Genomic DNA, 14,842 nt, shown 5'->3' with positions numbered 1-14,842 from the left:
AGTTGGACTAAGCAAGAGAGGAAGTTGTTGGACTGGGTGGGACTAAGAAAGAGAGAGAAAGAGTCCTGAAGCTTGTGAGGGAAGGAGAGAGAACCCGTCACACCAACCCCCCACCAGCCGCGTTGGCTCCACCAAGCGTTCACCTCCACCAAGGCTCCACCAAGCTCCGCGTTGGCTCCACCAAGCGTTCACCTCCACCAAGGCTCCACCAAGCTCCGCGTTGGCTCCACCAAGCGTTCACCTCCACCAAGGCTCCACCAAGCTCCGCATTGGCTCCACCAAGCGTTCACCTCCACCAAGGCTCCACCAAGCTCCGCGTTGGCTCCACCAAGCGTTCACCTCCACCAAGGCTCCACCAAGCTCCGCGTTGGCTCCACCAAGCATTCACCTCCACCAAGGTTCCACCAAGCTCTGCGTTGGCTCCACCAAGCGTTCACCTCCACCAAGGCTCCACCAAGCTCTGCGTTGGCTCCACCAAGCATTCACCTCCACCAAGGCTCCACCAAGCTCCGCGTTGGCTCCACCAAGCGTTCACCTCCACCAAAGCTCCACCAAGCTCCGCGTTGGCTCCACCAAGCGTTCACCTCCACCAAGCTCCACGTTGGCTCCACCAAGCATTCACCTCCAGCCATCCACCTCCTGCGATTCCTGTCATCATTCCCCGTGTGAGTCTGTCTTTTGTTTGTTCTGTCCTGGGTTAATTAAGACTGTAGGTAAGCTAGTATTTGCACTGTGTCACCTGCGTCTTATGTGTTGTAAATAAACGTGACTGCTTTCTTTTTGCTTGTGTGTATAATAAATCCTGTTATTCCTCCGTACTCTGTCTTCTTCTCTCTTCCTCTTTACATTCGGTCGCTTTAGAGGTTTCCCGATTGAATACCTGTGGCGCGATTGGTCAACGTTAGGGGAGTCGGGCTAATCGGGGATCCTGTAACGGTCGCGGTTGACCATCCGCTCGGCCCAAAGTAACATCTTGTCCGCGACCCGTAACAATATATATACAGTATATATATATATATATATATATATATATATATATATATATATATATATATATATATATATATACATACATACATATATATATATATATATATATATATATATATATATATATATACATATATATATATATATACATATATATATATATATATATATATATATATATATATATATATATATATATATATATATATATATATATATATATATATATATATATACACACAGACTTGGCATTTAATATGGATTTTTTTATTTTTTCTTGACTTGGGTTTACTTTCTGAACTCAGTATATCAATCTGGTGAGTTTCTTTTACCCTTCGGTGATGTCTTTGTTGAAAGAACCATGTCACTGATTGTCTTTCGCAGCAAGAAGTCAATAACAGGATTATATCACAGGTGGCGTGACAAAATGTAAGGACAGGTACATTTGACGATTGGCTTCACAATCGGGTATATATGGGTTGTTGCGTTCTGTATTAGTGGAAAACAACTGCTGCACGTCTGCAAAAGTTATTGCCGCTTCCTCTGGAGATGGTCCGTCAACTTGACAATGCTGTTTGTCATGGAGTGGTGGCTTTATGAAATTCTGGCATGAAACAGCGTGCTATTGCTCGGCAGTATGGCATCACTCAAGGTCAGGTGTCAAAGATCCTGAAACGAAATGCTCAGAGGGGTGTCCCTACTCCAATACCGAGGCCAGGACGTCCACGCAGAACCACAAAGAGAGATGATCGCCAGCTGCACCGGTTAGTCTGCAATGACCGTACCAAGTCAGATAATCGGCTTAGGGCTGAGTGGCAGCAACTGACAAATGTGCCTGTATCCAGAAGGCTAGTCAACCAACGACTGGTTCAAGCAGGCTATCGTGCCAGGCGTCCCCTGAGAAAGCCACGCCTGACCAGACAACACAGCCAGCACCGATTGCAGTGGGCCAGAGAGCACCGTCAATGGCAGCCAGGACACTGGAATCACGTGACCTTCAGTGACGAGTCTAGATTTCTGGTCTATCGTCAAGATTGCTGCGTCCGAGTGCAGAGACAAGTGCATGAAGCCCACAATGAAGATTGTATAGTGTCAAGAGTCCAAGCTGGAGGTGGTGGGGTGACCATTTGGGCTGCTTTTCATGCAGGGGGGCAAAACTGACCTGGTTTTGACGAGGTCAAAACCTAGTCCTCCTTCCTGGTTGTTCTGGTTGTTCTGAATGGAAACCTGAACCAGTTCAAGTACAGGGTGATTCTGGAAGAAACATTGCTTCCATTTGCTCGTGCAGCCTTTCGAGGAGACTTTGTCTTCCAAGATGACAATGCATGGCCTCATCATGCTCGCATGATCCAACACTTTCTTGTTGACCGTGGTGTAGAGCATATGGAGTGGCCTGCCATGTCCCCGGATATGAATCCGATAGAGAACTTGTGGGCAGAATTAACGCGTCAAATCGACAACTTGGACCAGCAGCCTACCTCTGTGCGTGAATTGCAGCAGACTATTGTCACTGCATGGCAAGCGATTCCTGTCCAAACCTTGGCAAATCTCGTGAACAGCATGCCTCGACGTGTACGTGCTCTCCTGAATGCTCGTGGGGGTTACACGAAGTACTGAACTGTAATTTTACTGTCCGTAATCCCAGTCATAATTTAGCTTTTGTTGTTGTTGAAAAAAAATTTGGCTAATGTGCAAAATAAACAGATACTTCTGGAAAACGTACAGAAGTTTAACACAGTACTGTCCATGAATTGAGTTTGATATCAGTTTACATCACTTTCAAGGATCAATTTATTTGTTTCGATATGTCAAATGTGGTTTTTGTTTCTTTAAAGGTCACATTAACAAATCTAGAATAATTTCAACATAATTCCAATGAACTTTTGGGTCTAAGTCATCTTGAAAAGTAAGTTCACCCCCACAAAAAAATATTCCATATTAAATGCCAAGTCTGTATATACACACAGTCGGACCCTGCTATTCGCTTTTTCGTGGTTGATAAAATGCGACATGTTTCTCTATTCATGGAAAAATATCCTGCGAATTCGTGTTTTTTTTTCTTTTTGCGGCTGTGTTCCATGAATTCATGGTTTTTTTTTCTTTTTGCGGCTGTGTTCCATCAATTTGCGGTTTTTTTTCTTTTCGCGGCTGTGTTCCATCAATTCGCGGTTTTTTTCTTTTCACGGCTGTGTTCCATGACTTTGTGGTTTTTTTTCTTTTCACGGATGTGTTCCATCAGTTCGCGGTTTTTTTTCTTTTCGCGGCTGTGTTCCATCAATTTGGGGTTTTTTTCTTTTCGCGGCTGTGTTCCATGAATTTGCGGTTTTTTTTCTTTTCACGGCTGTTTTCCATGAATTTGTGGGTTTTTTTCTTTTCGCGGCTGTGTTCCATGAATTCGCGGTTTTTTTTCTTTTCGCGGCTGTGTTCCATCAATTCGCGGTTTTTTTTCTTTTCACGGTTGTGTTCCATCAATTCGTGGTTTTTTTTCTTTTCACAGCTGTGTTCCATGAATTTGCGGTTTTTTTCTTTTCGAGGCTGTGTTCCATGAATTCGCGTTTTTTTTCTTTTCGCGGCTGTGCCATGAATTCGTGTTTTTTTTCTTTTCGCGGCTGTGTTCCATGAATTCGCGGTTTTTTTCTTTTCGAGGCTGTGTTCCATGAATTCGTGGTTTTTTTTCTTTTTGAGGCTGTGTTCCATGAATTCGCGGTTTTTTTTCTTTTCGCGGCTGTGCCATGAATTCGTGTTTTTTTTCTTTTCACGGCTGTGTTCCATGAATTCGCGTTTTTTTTTTCTTTTCGCGGCTGTGTTCCATGAATTCGCGTTTTTTTTTCTTTTCGCGGCTGTGTTCCATGAATTCGCGGTTTTTTTCTTTTCACGGCTGTGTTCCATGAATTTGCGTTTTTTTTTCTTATCATACCTGTGTTCCATGAATTCACCATTGTTGTTTTTTCTTTTCGCGGCTGTGTTCCATGAATTCACGTTTTTTTTTCTTTTCATGGCTGTGTTCCATGAATTCGCGGTTTTTTTAATTTTCGTGGCTGCATTCCATGAATTCGCGGGGTTTTTTTTTCTTTTCGAGGCTGTGTTCCATCAGTTCGCTGTTTTTTTTCTTTTCGCGGCTGTGTTCCATCAATTCGCGGGTTTTTTTCTTTTCGCGGCTGTGTTCCATGAATTCACGGTTTTTTTTCTTTTTGAGGCTGTGCTCCATGAATTTGCGGTTTTTTTTCTTTTCGAGGCTGTGTTCCCTGAATTCGTGTTTTTTTCTTTTCGCGGCTGTGTTCCATGAATTCGCGTTTTTTTTTCTTTTCGAGGCTGTGTGCCATGAATTCGTGTTTTTATCTTTACACGACTGTGTTCCATGAATTCGTGTTTTTTTCTTTTTGAGGCTGTGTTCCATGAATTCGCGGTTTTTTTTCTTTTTGAGGCTGTGCTCCATGAATTCGCGTTTTTTTTTCTTTTCGAGGCTGTGTTCCATGAATTCGTGTTTTTACACGACTGTGTTCCATGAATTCGTGTTTTTTTCTTTTCGCGGCTGTGTTCCATGAATTCGCGTTTTTTTCTTTTCGAGGCTGTGCTCCATGAATTCGCGGTTTTTTTTTCTTTTCGCGGTTGTGCCATTAATTCGTAGTTTTTTTTTCTTTTCGCGGCTGTGTTCCATGAATTCGCGGGTTTTTTTCTTTTCACGGCTGTGTTCCATGAATTCGCGGTTTTTTTTGTTTTCACGGCTGTGTTCCATGAATTCGCGTTTTTTTCTTTTCGAGGCTGTGCTCCATGAATTCACGGTTTTTTTTCTTTTCGCGGCTGTGCCATGAATTCGTGTTTTTTTTCTTTTCGCGGCTGTGTTCCATGAATTCGCGGGTTTTTTTCTTTTTGTGGCTGTGTTCCATGAATTTGCGTTTTTCTTTTCTTTTCGAGGCTGTGTTCCATGAATTCGTGTTTTTTATCTTTACGCTGTGTTCCATGAATTCATGTTTTTTTCTTTTCGTGGCTGTGTTCCATGAATTCGCGGGATTTTTTTTATTTTTGCGGCTGTGTTCCATGAATTCGTGTTTTTTTTTCTTTTCGAGGCTGCGTTCCATGAATTCGCGGTTTTTTTTCTTTTCGAGGCTGTGCTCCATGAATTCACGGGTTTTTTTTCTTTTTGTGGCTGTGTTGCATCAATTCGCAGTTTTTTTTCTTTTCGCGGCTGTGTTCCATCAATTCGCAGTTTTTTTTTCTTTTCGAGGCTGTGCTCCATGAATTTGCGGGTTTTTTTTCTTTTCGAGGCTGTGTTCCATGAATTCGTGTTTTTTTTCGTTTCGCGGCTGTGTTCCATGAATTCGCCAGTTTTTTTCTTTTCGAGGCTGTGTTCCATGAATTCGTGTTTTTTTCTTTTCGCGGCTGTGCCATTAATTCGTAGTTTTTCTTTCTTTTCGCGGCTGTTCCATGAATTTGCGGGTTTTTTTATCTTCACGCGGCTGTGTTCCATGAATTTGCGGTTTTTTATCTTTACGCGGCTGTGTTCCATGAATTTGCGGGTTTTTTCTTTTCGCGGCCATGTTCCGCAAAATCGCCGTTTTTCAAGGGCGCAAAAAAAAAATTGACGAGCCACTAGATTGACAAATTTATAAAACCCATCTTTTACCAGCCATGCAAAAAGCAGGTGGACATACGCAAAAAAAACATCTTATACAAACCATGAGCATGACCTGCTTATACAGTACAATACAGTACTGTACATTCACTGCTGTGTGTTTTGTGTTTCCATGGCTTTTGCCGGAGCGAATTTTAGCCGCACTATTAGCGAGCTTCGCGGGATATCCCACCATATGTGTAAACAAGTCAACTCCAGCGAAATATATAATGCAAACGCTTCATTAAATCGATTACAGTTTGCAATTTACGGTAAAGCATCATCAGAGATGTTACACAATGAAAACGCTTCTGGGGATGTTCCATCAGCGACTAAAACAAGTCAATCCCACGAATTATAGAATGCAAATGTTTCATAAAAGCCATTATTGAAATTGGCAAATACGCTCATTATGGCATCATCCGATAACATCTCCCACAAACAATGTGCTCCCGCAGATACCCACAATGCTCGCAATCCTACATATATACAGATTGTGTCCTCCATCTCCATCATTGTTCTCGTCCTGACCTGTGGTTTTGACTCTCGCTCTGCTCATCGTTCAATAACGTTTCCCAAACGCAAGAACAGTGCCGGAGATATGTCGACTACCAAGAGGCAGAAGAAAGTGATGTGCCTTAGCCAGAAAGTGGAGCTGCTGGACCGGCTTTCGAGAGGAGAGAGTGCGTCCTCTGTTGGCAGGCATTATGGCGTCAACGAATCCACCGTTCACTACATACGGAAGAAGGAGAAGGCCATTCGTGAGAAAGCTTCAGTGAGCACTGTATCAAATACGAAGGTGGTCACCCATGTCTGGAATGTCCACATGGAAAGGATGGAGAAGACTCTCAGAATATGGATCGAGGACAGCACGCAAACGAGGGACTTCATGCTGAAACCCATGATGCCGAACCGTTCCCTAAACCCGCTCATTGAGGACGAGTTGGACGCCATTCCAAAGGTTTCCGAGGAGGAGGAGGTGGAGACTGGCAATAATGAGGAAGAGGTGCCGAGGTCCAAACTCACAGTCCAGTTCCTGGGCGAGTTGCTGCATGGCATGCGGGAGCTTGTCGACAAGTTGGAAGATGCTGACCCAGTCGTGGAGGGGTACCTCAAGTTCAAGAGGGCCTTGGATGATGCGCTGCTCTCGTACAAATAGTCCTTGTGCCCACCGTCGAATTTTGAAGTTTGACTACCAAAAAAGAGGGCAAGTCGCCACTATATTTTTCAGTTAGAATTATATATTGCCTGTATGAAAAAATGTGATGGACATTTGAATTCGGTAGCTAAACCCATTTTGGTGGCCATTTTCCAAAATGGCCGCCAATTTCATATTTCATCAATTTTCATATTTCATATCTCATGGAAAGGATATGGGATGAATGGGATGAATGGATGAATGATCACGGTGTGTACCCCGATTTAAAATAGGTACACCGTATCCCTGCGCATCGTAAGAGCGTGACCAAGGGTTGGCGTCAGGAAGGGAATCCGGCCATAAAAACATTGCCTCAAACAGGGAACCATGATTGTCATGGGGCCTGCAAGGCTAACCCCCGCTCTAGCGGGGAAAAATGGCCTTAAAACGATCATTCATTCATTCATTCATATCTCATAAATTTGGCCGTAACTTTTAATCGGCTGGTCTGAGGCACATGCTCCACGTTATAAGATATGTTCAGTATGTCATATGGCATATTTTAAAGTAAACTAAAAGGAAATTGGTTAACTAGCTGTCGAGATAATTGAGAAAATATGTCACAAATGCTGTGGATCAGACAACTGAGGAAACGGTAAATAAAGATACCCAGACTGCGGGCAGCACACGTGGATTCAGCCTAAAACCAGGTACTGTTGCACGTTACTATCTCACGGCAGAGTATAGAGCATCAGCGCTGAGGGAACTCCGTTATCAGATTTCGTCGCAAAGTCCTGGGAAAGTCAGTCATGCAGACCTTGGGAAGGCACGAATAAAGAGAGACGAGTCTGATGTTGCTAGTTTGGTTGATCTCATGGATAACAACTGGACGAATCCCTTTGGCAGAGATCCATCAGATCTTGTAGTATATCTACTGGGGCAGTTGCTACACCTGAGGTTTCCAGTAGCCTGCTGACGGCACGCAAACAGGGAGAAGAAGCTTACACAGTATTCCAGGAGCAACGGCTTCAAAAGGGAGAGGGCTTCCATGACACGATCAAGAAGCTCAAGTTGAAAATATTCAGTGACATGAAAAATAAAACTGCTAAAGGTCCAACTAAAGAAACAGTCTTGAAAGCTGACCGACGGTTGTTCGCGAACATGGTTCTCATTGCCCAAAACCGAAAACTGGAGATGCGTGATGTCCTATGTCATCCTCTTGGCCCATTACCCTGGGCGCTAGCAAACATGGATGGCACTATGAAAAAGACGAATAGAGCTGTTTTGTCGAAACACCTAGAGACCAAAGTATCACCAGTGGAGGAAGTCCCTCACCCATCTGCTACCGTCATCGATGCAATGGTGATGCATCCAGAAACTTCATGGTGAGAATCGCACATTCAATGAACTCTCTGATCATGTATTTGCACAAATGATCCATGCCAGCGAGGGAAGTGAGAGGATCGATGTGGTATTCGATATCTACCAAGATCAATCGATCAAAGCCGCTGAGCGCGCTAATCGTGGTTCAGAAGATGGGGTTGCCTTCATCAACATAATGCCAAGCCACAAGATACAAAATTGGAGGCGGCTGTTGTCATGTACCAAGAGCAAAAACCAGCTCACTTCTTTCCTAGCTGAAAACTGGAAAGACCAACAGAAGAGAGAGAAGCTTGGAAACCGAGTTATGTTTGTGACGTGTGGTGATCTCTGCCTGAAGCTTACCCACGACAGTTGGCAAGAAGTTGAAGATCTCAACTCAAGCCAAGAAGAGGCTGATACACGCCTATTGCTGCATGCCAAATATGCCGCAGACAGCTATTCATCCCTGATCTGTGTCACCGAAGACACTGATGTCTTCATCATTTGCCTCGCACTGAGTAGAGATATCAACAGCAAACTCTTCATAAGACGTGGAAACAAATCATCAGTCAGGCTTGTCGACATCACCAAACTGGCTGCAGCACTGGGACGAGATGTTTGTACTGCCTTATTGGGACTTCATCCATGGACTGGATGTGAAACTGTCAGCTCACTTGCTGGGCAAGGAAAGTTGAAAGCGTTGAAAATTCTCCTACACGATGAGAAGTTCAGAGAAGCCTTTGCGTCACTTGCCAACAACTGGGACATCTCAAACGAGTTATTCAATGTCATTCAAGATTTCACATGCCAACTTTACTGCCGCAACACTAAAATAAGTGAAGTAAACGAGCTACGATACCAAATGTTCCGTAGCAGAAGCGGGGAAATCGAGTCCGGACAGCTTCCCCCATGTGAGGACACACTTCGACAACACACACTTCAAGCAAACTACCAGGCTGCTATCTGGAGACGTAGTTTGATTAACTCCCCAGACATTCCCAATCCTATCGCAGGTCATGGATGGACATCAAGTGGAAACGGCATTCCAGTTATAAAGTGGATGACAGGTTCCCCAGCTCCAGAGGTCGTGATAAGTCTCCTGTCTTGCAAGTGTGCTCGATCTTGCCGGCCATCTGACTGCACATGTATTATCAATGCACTCAAATGTACAGAAGCCTGCAAGCTGTTGACATGCTCCAACATGGTGAATGACGAAGAAGAATTTCTACAGGTTGAAAACGTTTCGTCGGATAGCGATGATGACTGAACACACATTGTTTACATATAAAGTCTGCAAGAACATCAGAGGCCTACACATATTCATCAATCAAAGGCGTGCCTTCTAGATGGATCTACGTGGGAGATGCAGGTGGACTTGCACCAGAAGCTAGCCTTTCCAGATATTGTGCATACAACCCTTCGGCCAGATGTTGTTATCTGGTCAACTCAGCGAAAGATCATCATCGTGATAGTTAGCAGTCCCATGGGAAGAAGGCTGCGAGGAGGCCTATGAGAGGAACAGTGCCAAGTGCACCGAGCTGATGGAGATGTGTCAACAGAGGGGCTGGAAGACATGACTATTCCCTGTGGAGGTGGACTGTCACGGATTCCCTGCGCAGTCATTTTAGAGGATGTGCCAAATGCTAGGTATTCGAGGAAGGCAGAGGATAGTGCATTATGATATGTAAGAAAAAGGGCTGGCGCTCGATTTTTGTGCCAAAAGTGATTTTTTTGCAGTTTTGTCAACTTTAGGGGTTAAATTAAAAGGGAAATTAGGGGTTGAATTTTTTCGCGAACCTTTCGGGTATTTTGGGGGGCCTTTTAGGGGGGGTGACCCCCAAAAATTGCACAATCTATATCTCGGCTCCTAGACATGCTAGCTTCATGATCTTGGTGTCTAGGATAGGGTTTCTGGGTGCGCCGAGTTCAATTATGCTGTTTATGAGGTGATCTGAGGTCAAGGTCATAGGCTCAAGGTCACCACAGGGTCATAAATGGCTCCAAAAGGTAAAATTAGCCAAAATAACTGAATTATATCGTATAGTACCACTTTATATAGGTTTTATTGGGTGAGGAATTCAGTCGTGGCATCCTTTTCGACATTCGCGGTCAACCCCTACTTTTTCGGTTGGTTCACCCCATAAGTCTGCTAAAACCGCAAAAATCAGTTTGGGGAAAAAAATCATCCAACAGGCCTTTTTCTTACATATCATGATGCACTACATATCTTACATATCCTGGCTAAATGCCAAAACGTTGAAGTAGCCATATTTTGCTTATCTTTTTCTTCTTTATTTCCAGGTGTGTCGCTGTATTGCTGCGAACGTGTCCATGAATTGAAGCTCTGAGCATTTCAACCTGCCTTCTGCAATGTCGGAACAAAAATCTGAAGAAATAAGGATTTGCATCATTTGCAACGAGGGAGACTCTGTGAATAACAAACTTGTTGATAAACATGATATATCACTCGTGCGAGATCTGAAAGAAAGGGTTGTAGAGCGGGCTAGTCTAGGTGATGTGAACCTCAAATCGCTGGCAGATCATTTAAGTAGCTTGTCGGAGTCAGATTTACGTAATGTCTCTTATCACAGCAAGTGTCGCAAACCTCTTGCAAATAAGGCCAACTTAGAGATGTGTAGAAAACGCGCTCGTTCCCAAACACCAACGTCTTCTCATGCATCCTCTACCTCCGATGTAGTGCCAATGGCTCCAAAACGTGGACGGCCACCAAAGACAGAGAAATCTGACGCAGCAATTAGGCCTCTAAGACAGAAAGGTTGTAAGGTGCTTCTGAAGGAAAAGAAATGTATGTTCTCCACATGTTCATTTTGTCCAAAATCATCACAAGGGCTGCATAGAGTAGTATCGGATTCTATGGGTCAACGACTTCTAGCAATCAAAGAGGCTACCGAGGATGACTTAGTCAGATCGAGTCTAGCTGAACTGTCGGACTCTGGAGATGCATCAGCATTAGAAAAGTACTACCATCGAGACTGTATCAGGGTTGCAGACAGACATGGCAAGGAACGGGGACATAGCGATGCATATAGACATGTGAGAAATGTGTGTGATGCTGAGTTTGTTGTGTATGTGAGAGACTCCCTAAGTATCGATGACTGTGTCCTTAGCATGAATCAGTTAAACAACTTTTACATCAACCTGTTGAAGGAGAAGAAAATTCATGAGGAGAGAAGTGACAATCACAAGAAGCACCTGAAGGAATTGATTGAACAGCATGTGCCAGAGGTTGAATTTGTTGAGCCTCCCAATCCTACTCACAGCCACAGAGTTATGAGGAAGAAGTCAGTGGGGCAAGCCGTTGAGTTTGCAACTGCAGACACAGATGCATGGGTTCTCATTGATCTATCTCGTGCCCTGAGGAAGGAGGTTCTCCGCGCAAGAGACTGGAAATTCACAGGCGACTTCAATAACTTTGAAAATCCCCCTATGCTAGAGTTTTTAATAATGCATATCATGTATGGCTCTGAAGCTAGAATAATCTCAGGACAGCATGAAGCAGAAGTGAAGAAGAATGTGGATGTTGTGTGCCAGCTGATAGTGCAGAGCTCAAGAAGTCACAGACAAGTCAAGTTGAAGACTTCTCATGGGTTCAAAAAAACAGTGGAAACCCTGCTCTCAATTGGCCTTCCCCTGGCAATTCATGAGCATCACGACTGTTCCTCTGCGGGAGCTCTTGTCCTCCTCCAAGACCAAAGGTCAGCTTGCAAGGATTCTTGCCCAGGGACTTTTAGGGTGTTTGAGGGACAGGATCTGCGACTTATCGTCTCATATGACACCAATATCAAAATCAATGCACCCCACAGGCTTGAAGAGGACTTCTTCACCCATGAGCACGAGGAGGCTGACTCACAGATCCCCCTTCATGTTCTTCACTGCATCAAGGATTGTGAATTCAGACATATTGTTGTTGCATCTCTGGACACTGATGTGTTGGTCCTCCTCATTGACCTCACAGCGCATGGACGTTTGGGAACTTTGACCACATTGGAATTTCACACAGGAAATGGCAACAAGTACAGAAAGATCGATGTGGTGGAGAGAGTGAGGAGCATCAGCCGTAAGAAATGTCAAGGTCTCATTGGGATACACAACTTCACTGGCGCTGACTGGGGTGGTAAGTTCGTGGGTGTGACAAAGAAGAGGTGGATCACAGAGTACTTCAAATTGGGTCCCAATGATCCCATCATTGATGCCTTCCAGAGATTGGGAGATGGCCCTCTCTCATCGACGGAACTAATAGACGGAAAACTCCCTGAGGAGATGCAGCCTCTCGAACACTTTGTGTGCCGCGTATACTCTGCCAATGGCCCACAAACACTCCCCCAAATTCGCTGGGAGCTCTTCAGGTCGAAAAACATGGAGTCTGAGATGCTGCCCCCCACCCGGGCTACATTGCTGCCTCATATTCAACAGACAAACTTTGTATGCATGGTGAACAGAGCCTATGTCACTACACATCCCCAACTTCCTAGTTTGGAAGACTGCGGTTGGGTCATCAAAGATGGTGCAATCTTCCCTCTACGGTGTCTTGAACTACCTGCTCCACAAGCGGTTCTAGAACTGATAAAATGTGGCTGTAAATCATCTGTCTGCGCACGCAACTGTTCTTGTGCGAAGAACAACCTCCCCTGCACGCCGCTTTGGAAGTGCCATGACCAAGGATGTCAAAACGTCAGGCATGAGAAATTCGATATTGAGGACGAAGAAGTATAAGGATCGTAATTGTAAGTACCATTTTTGTAATTGATAGCTGATTATGGGTACATTGATGATATTTGTTTAGTTAATGCATACGCGGTGTAAAACTGGTGTAGTAGGGCCTATATATTGGTGCGATTAGACCTTATATTACACTGGACGTAGTGTAACTCAACAAAGTGTAAATAGATCTGTCATGAGATGAAGAATGTGGTGCATTATAATATGTACTTGCTCAGCATTTATGTGTCAAAACTAATGTTTTGTAGTTGCACGGTATATCATGAGATGTGACATTTTTTTGTTTTCGCCACATTTTCACCCACCCAAATGACATTGACCATGACCTAGTTTATAACCTGATCATGACCTCGAATGTAAAAAAAGATGTCACCACTGAATTTCTCACCCAACAAAACCCACATGAAGTGGTACTATATGACATAGTTCAGTTATTTTGGCTGATTTTACATTTTGGGGTCATTTATGACCCTGTGGTGACCTTGAGCCTATGACCTTGACCTCAGATCATCTTGTAAACATCATAATTGAACGTGGCGCCCCCAGAAACCCTATCCTAGACACCAAGATCATGAAGCTAGCATGTCTAGGCCGAGATATAGATTTTGCAATTTTTGGGGGTTCCCCCCCACTAAAGGGCCCCCAATACCCCAAAAGTTAGCGAACAAATTCAACCCCTAATTTTTCTGTTAATTTACCCCCCAAAGTTGATAAAACTGCAAAAAAATCACTTTTGGCACAAAAATCGAGCGTCATGACATATCATAATGCACTAGGAGGACAGTTATACGCAGACTAGGGGAGCAAGCAGGGAGGGCGTCATGCTGGTTATGGTATCGTCGCGAAGATCCCCATTGGAAGCCGCATAAAGACAAATGGGTCGAAACGTCCAGTGACAGTTGGCAACCATCTGATGATGTCAGCGGTGAAACAACAAGGGTAGTACGACGAGCAACCGGGGGGCAAACAACTCCCAGAAGTCAGACGATACAAGCCTGACCAGAGTACGAACAGACACCATCATCGGTAAGTGGATGATTATATCATGTACTGTATATGAAATGACTGCAATCAAACGTATATCATTCTTCACCTGAAGTAACATAAAATGGCTCTACGTTAAAATTTCTGTTTGCAAATGTCCCTATATATAACACACAACTTATAGATTTTATTCTTCATTCCGTTTTTACGGATTTGAAGAATGTATTTTGGGTGTAAATTACCCTCAAAATGCACTGGCACAGGGAAACTCCACAAGCGCACAGCCTATTAATTAAATAATTAATGACGGCCAGCAATGAAAAATATTCAACCTTCCCCAAGCTGGGCAAGTTGAGCATTTTTGCGTGAAAATTACACATTTTTTACATATTTTCCCAATTATCTCGACAGGTAGTGAACAAATTTCCTTTTAGTTTACTTTGAAATATGCCAAATGACATACTGAACATATCTTATGGAGGGTGCATGTGCCTCAGACCAGCCGATTAAAAATTACGGCCAAATTTATGAGATATGAAAATTGATGAAATATGAAAATGGCGGCCATTTTGGAAAATGGCCGCCAAAATGGGTTTAGCTACCGAATTCAAATGTCCATCACATTTTTTCATACAGGCAATATGTAAGGCTAACTGAAAAATATAGTGGCGGTTTGCCCTCTTTTTTGGTAGTCAAATTTTATCTGGCTCATGGACTAAAAGAGCTGCATCGAAATGTTGGGAAATGTGTCAGGCAGCTCTCCATTATCCATTTCTTCAGCCCTGCTCCCTTCACCTCATGATCACCAGCACCCTCTCCAGCGTTACTCTCAGCGTCCTCACCAGCATTCTCACCAGCATCCTCACCTTCCCCTACCTCTCCTGGTGCTCCCTTGGTGCACGATTTTGCTGCACAATCATTTGGGTCGCCCTCAAAGTTCGAGGAATTCTTGATATTTGAATTCATCACCATCATCATTTGAAAGTTGCGTGTGTTTGTAAAATCCCGAAGAACCG

At 43.8% G+C, this 14,842-nt stretch overlaps 1 protein-coding gene across 1 annotated transcript in view; it reads left to right on the top strand.

The window, feature by feature from the left end:
- The window catches only part of LOC137422264 (translocon-associated protein subunit beta-like), a 53,374-nt gene that overhangs the window by 29,932 nt on the left and 8,600 nt on the right, over nucleotides 1-14,842 (top strand). The window lies entirely within an intron of this gene.

This window comes from Myxine glutinosa, chromosome 2 (assembly GCF_964187855.1).
Source record: "Myxine glutinosa chromosome 2, kmMyxGlut1.1, whole genome shotgun sequence".
NCBI lineage: Eukaryota > Metazoa > Chordata > Myxini > Myxiniformes > Myxinidae > Myxine > Myxine glutinosa.
The sequence above is the reverse complement of the archived record's forward strand: the minus strand, read 5'-3'. Positions and strand labels throughout refer to the sequence as shown.